Here is a 6,326-nt window from a genome sequence, read left to right on the forward strand (position 1 = left end):
TCAATGTAAAAAACAAGTTTAAACAAATGTGTAGTAATGAGAGCTTTTTGTCTCTATGCATAGGTACAGCCACTCTCTCCCCGCCCATGGCTCACCCTTGTCTCCACCCCCTACCCACTTCTCAGCACTGCCCTTGTCTTGGCTCCCTACCCACTTCTGTCACCCTCTAGTGTGTGCTACTATAAGTGAGAGTAGGCAAACTATAGTCTAGCCCAGGGATAAACCTGAGCCACTGAATGTGAGTCAGGGTTATTAGAGGCCAGGGCCAGGACACTAGTTCTGATGGCCTGGGGGTCCCAAATGGATTCCCTTAATTTGCTGGGATTTCCTTTCACTTCCTGTTTTGGCTCTGGGACAGGAAGTGAAGGTAAATCTACCCAATAGGGCAGAGATGGTAAAAAATAAACCAACAGGGATCATAACCCTCCCTTACTCTATCCAAAATGGAATAAAAAAAGATTTGCCTATAGTTCTACATTAAAGATGAACTGCAGTCTGCTCACGTAATTTGAAATAAAAATATGTTTGCCATTCTGAAGCTTCCCTTGCATATTATTTTATATATACTGTGATTCTGTACTTGCCAAATATGCTGCAGAAATCTCCCTCCACTAAGTCTGGATGTAACCATTTTAACTGTGGGCAGCTAAGCTGCTGCCTGCCCACTTCCTGGATTTACACAGACACACCTCCAGCTCTGCAGCTCTCATTGGCCTACTTATGACTCATATAGTCATATGAGGGCCTATATGGCTCTTATGACCCATATAGTTTTGTGTGTTACTGCCAGTTTAAGGCCATATAGTTTTGTGTGCGTTACTGTTAGTTTAATGCCATATAGTTCTGTGTGCTTTACTGACAGTTTAATGCCATATAGTTTTGTGCGTTACTGCCAGTTTAAGGCCATTTACTTCTGTGTGCGTTACTGTCAGTTTAACGCCATATAGTTTTGTGTGCGTTACTGCCAGTTTAACGCCATCTGTGTTGCCAGTTTAACTCCATATAGTTTTGTGCGTTACTGCCAGTTTAACACCATTTACTTCTGTGTGCGTTACTGCCAGTTTAACGCCATATAGTTCTGTGTGCACTACTGCCAGTTTAACGCCATATAGTTCTGTGTGCGCTACTGCCAGTTTAACGCCATATCGTTTTGTGCGTTACTGCCAGTTTAACGCCATTTACTTTAGTGCACGTTACTGCCAGTTTAACACCATATAGTTCTGTGCGTCACTGTATGTTTGACGCATTATATTGAAGTATATTATAGTGTGTCTGTGTGTCTGTGTAGTGTGAGTAAAAATTAAAGTGCACCAAACACCTCTTTACATTGATTAAAATGCATCTACGTACAGATTTCAACCTCTTTCAACCTTTTTTACATTTGCTTATAAGCACCGCCCCCTCCCTCCCAAAAATGTCTGGGAGAACAACAAGGAGAGGCAGATGTTCCCTTGGCACTGCAAGGGGGCCAGCAACAAATGTGTCCACAGGCAAAGGTTGACGTGGTGGTCAGTCCTCGGGCAGGGCATAATTTCCTCTGTTTAGTGAGTTTGACTGTGCTATCCAGCCACAGCATGGTGGACTGGCTTACTAAACCTTCCTCATCCTCCTCATCCTCTGTCACGCAAGCAGAGACAAGTGTGCAGTCCCCTGCAGTTGCCAGAGTGGATAAACCTGCCTCCTTGTCCACATCTATTCCTGCCATAGCCCCAACATTAGCCATTAAGGAGTCAGCTGAATTATTTGACTACAGCATCAGCCACTTGCCCCTTGATGATGCTCAGCTATTACTGGATTCAGATGTTGGTTCTGAGGTTGAGGATGACAGGAACAGGAGCCTAGAGATAGGGAGGAACACTGGTAGACAAATTGGCATTCATGTTCCCCAAACCGCAGCGTATGACCAAGTTGTCTCCAGTGGTAATGATGAAGATGGAGGAGATGAAGATGATGGTGATGATGATGAGGTCACTGATGCGACTTGGTTGCCAGATAGAGCAGAGGAGGAAACTGAAGGTGAGTCGGTACAACCCCAAGAAGGCCGACATCAAGAAAGAGTAGAGAGCAGCCACCCTATTCCATCACATTCTGCAGCTATCCAATCCCCAAAGCTCAGCTGTCTGGGCCTTTTTCAGCACATCTGCAGCAGATTGCACTGTTGTTATCTGCAAACTGTGTCTCAGGCACATCAAACGTGGCAAGAACACCAACCATATGCATATCATTGCAATTTTTTTTGCCTTCATCAAGAGCACCTCTATAGGGTTACGGTGGGAAGGTGCCCCCAACACCCAAATAGTAATTTTTCTGCACCTGTTTGACAGGTGCATATCATTGCAATTTTTGACAGCAAGGCCAATTCTCACTTTAATCAAGATGACCTCTATAGGGTTACGGTGGGAAGGCGCCACCGACACCCAAAGACCAATTTTTACGCACCCGTTACTTCTATCCAAAGTCAAAGAGACACCAGAATGTATCCAAAAAATCTCTAATCTTGCTCCCAGTGCACTACATTGTGGCCTCATCATACACACTGGCTCTCCAGCTGTTGCTGAGCAAAACAAAGGCAGCTTGCAGGGAAAATGTCTTTTTTTGGGCTTCATAAATGCAATTATTGCTGCAGCAGATTCTGGACATGGTACAGATCTGCCAATTTACAGGTAGACTAAGGGGACACCCCAGGCACTATATTGGAAGGAATTTTTCATTTTTATGCTTTCACTTTAAAAATAAAAAAAATCACTGCGCATTTAAAAATGACGTTTTTCACAACTTTTTTTATTGATAGTTGTCCCCAGGGCAGGACCCGGACCCCATAACCATTGTATGCCCAATTACTTACATATAAGCCTTCAAAATGGGCACTTTTGATTTTTGACGTTCGGGTCCCATAGACTTTAATGGGGGTTCCTTATTTGGGTCCGAACTATTGCGGTGTTCGAAAGTTCTGGTGCGAACTGAACAGGGGTCCGTTCGACCCATCCCTACCCTTTACATCAGGAGCCCCCCTTTCACCTCTGCATCCTTCTTTACGTGAAGGTTCTCAGTCCCCCTTTTCAACTTCAAAGTTATTTGTTGTAAACAAGAGCTGCTTTTACCCTACCCAATAAATACTATTAAAATCTAAACCCACACCATTATTAATTACCATATATCCAAATTTGTCAATAAAGTGCAATCAGTAACAAATAAAGTGCATATGAAAACATTAAAGTGCATAAAGCCCAACAAAAATGACTATGAAGCTATTAGATTCTTGTGAAAATGGCTTTAAACAAAAGTGCTCTGTGCATCCAAAACTGTTCCACACCAATCCACCGTCTGTGCCCCCTCCAGGGTATGCACTCACCCACCAAATATTGACCCCCTCAGTGTTCAATGAGGTAGGTCAAACAGGCTTTAGACCACTGCTGTATCACCATCCAGGAACTATGAATCCATGTATCCACAGGAACCCAGGAAAGAAAGACCATGGAAAACATCATAGCATAACTATAATTAATAAAACCCATAAAAGAATAAAAAATGTACCCAGCGACAAATCTAGTGCTTGTCCCGGCACCTGGAATAATCTGCCATTGCACAGAGGAAGCGCTGCTGCTACATTCCTCCTCAGAGCCAGCGTGCGCTCCACTAGAAGGAAGTGACATGGTAACTGGAAGTCTAGGCGTTTCATCACATCCAGGACGTCATCAGGAGGCATGGCCATATGTGTTTACTCTGCCATTTTATACATTACACTTGCCCAATAGAATGATTCTTACCAATATGGGCCAGATATAAACAGATAACAATACTATGATTTTTAACCCATCAGCAGATGATTCTTACAATTTAAGATACTGTACCAATAATAAATGACTGCAATAAATAAATAAATTAAAACATCATTTGTCTCAACAATTGAAACAAAAACAATTGAAATAAAAATACATGTTCAACCCATGAGGGGTCAGGGTGTCTAACTCAAAGATCCAACGTGTTTGATTTTGTGAAATCTATTTTTTGATGTTAGAACCTCGCCAGTGTTTATGACTTTTGTTTATTTCAAAGAAGGTAAGTAAAGTGGGATCCTTGTTATGGAATCTGTGGAAATGTCTAACTACAGTATGTTTGGGGTACAAAGGAGATAGTCAGAGTGTCAGGGCTGGGCTCAGCCCTTCCTTCTCTGAGCTGGCTGCCCAGTTGTCGGCTAATTGCCAGCTCCTATTTTTCCATAGTGACCCACCTGTTGATGATACCCTGCTCATCAGTCCTGCCTACTTAAGCCATCCAGCCAAGATGATCTCTGCCTTTGCCTTGGTCAACATCATAGAGACTGCACTCCTGCATTCCTGTTAAAGACTTGCTTGGCTGATATTCCTTCTGGCTCCAGATCCTGCTTGCTGTTCCACTACGCTGTTCCCTAGCTTCCTGACTTTCTGGCTTGTCTGACTATGCGTTCCGGTTACCGAACTTTGGCTATGTTTTGACTATGTTTGATCTATTTACTTTTATTATTAAACAAGTGTGATTTAACTGTACCTCTGTCTCGGTCTGATTCAAGGTTTTTGACACAGAGACTGTGAAGACATGGTATAGGAGATGTCAGAGAGGGTGGGGACATGATGCAGGAGATGTCAGAGAGGGTGCGGACATGATAAAGGAAATGGTCAGAGACTGTGCGGATATGATACAAGGAAAGGTCAGAGACTGTTCGGACATGATACAGGAAATAGTCAGTGACTGTGCAGACATGAATCTCCCATTGTGCTTATACTCACCTTTCCTTCATGTGGGGGTAAGTAGAGAGTTCTTTGCCCTGCAGAAACTCTTAACATGAGCTGGAGCTTGCACATTTTTTTTTCATCACTGTGGCAAGTAAATGGTGTGGTGGGGGCCCCAAGCTGTACATAACTGACTCTTCATGCCCACATAGCTAATAAATGGGAGAGCAGTAGTTTGAAGTGCCCACCCCTTATCCACAGATTCAGTCTGCCCCTGCACACTCTATATAGCGCCCATTTACAATGCTGTACAGAGTCACTATGATAATAAGCTGCAATGACAAAGCATACCTGTGTCCAGTCCTAAGCACACCTCCCCTGTCATCTCTGGTATCCCCCTCCTCATGGCATTTCCATGCTCCTCCGAGCACTCGCTGCACACACACACACAGTAAGGAGAGCCAGGCACACGTGGTGGGTGAGGAGGGAGATGTCAGCAGTGCCCTCATTGGATACAGGGAACAGGGCTGCAGAGTCCTGTTGTGATGTAACCTCCAATTGGCAGAGTGTGTGGTGGGCGGGGCAGTGTGTTTAAGCAGCCGAGCAGTACACCGTGAGTGAAAGGGGAGCCTGTAGGAAGGCAGCTCTTGCCAGGACATTTGGCCCCATGCCCCCATCGTGCCCTACAGCCAGTCCGACCCAGGGACACCAACCACGGGACATTCCCTCCCACACACACACGGTAGGAAAATTAGGCGGTCGTGAGGCCCCTGTAAGCGTGAGGCCTTAAGCAACGCCCAATTTGCCTAATTAGAGAGCCACCTCTGAGCCCTTGCTGACCTAGCTAATTCCCCAAGCATCAGTACATTTACACCCTTGAACTGGGCCAGGGGTGCCAGAACAGCATACCAGCATGCTCTGGCTGAGAAAAAACCCTGGTAGTAGTATATTTCAGCATTAAAAGCTTTCAACATAAATCTTTAGTTGAAAGCATTCTGGGAACCTGAAACTTGGAGTGCTCGTCAAGCAACCAAACAAAGTTTGGTTTACAGGAAATTCCATGAACCTAGCAGTAAGTCTGCAAACCCAGAATATATTGTCAATTCTTTTTGAAATCTATGAAACTCAAATTTTGCCTTTTTTTGGCCTTTTTCAAGACTCATTTGTACGCTCTGTTAAAAAAAAGTGTATGGGTAACCCTGAGTCGTACCGCCCCATATCTTTACTCCAAGTAGATGTCAAAATATTAGCCAACGTACTCTCCAAACGTCTAAACCAAGTAATACTATCCCTTATACATGTGGATCAGTCAGGGTTTATGCCTGGCCGTAACACTTCCTTTAATTTAAGGAAGTTATTTATCAATCTCCAGGCCAGGCTTGATAATGTGGGCACAAGAGTGATAGTAACATTAGACACAGCCAAGGCATTTGATTCGGTTGAATGGAGATATCTCTGGAGATGCATGGAGAGATATGGATTTGGGCCCAAATTTATCAGATGGGTGCAACTGTTATATCAGCAACCAACTGCCCGAGTGGTGGCCAATGGATGCCCCTCCCGGGAATTTGGCCTAAACAGAGGTACGAGTCAGGGATGCCCGCTCTCACCTTTGCT

The sequence above is a fragment of the Aquarana catesbeiana genome, linkage group LG07 (genome assembly GCF_042186555.1).
Source record: "Aquarana catesbeiana isolate 2022-GZ linkage group LG07, ASM4218655v1, whole genome shotgun sequence".
Classification (NCBI taxonomy): Eukaryota; Metazoa; Chordata; class Amphibia; order Anura; family Ranidae; genus Aquarana; species Aquarana catesbeiana.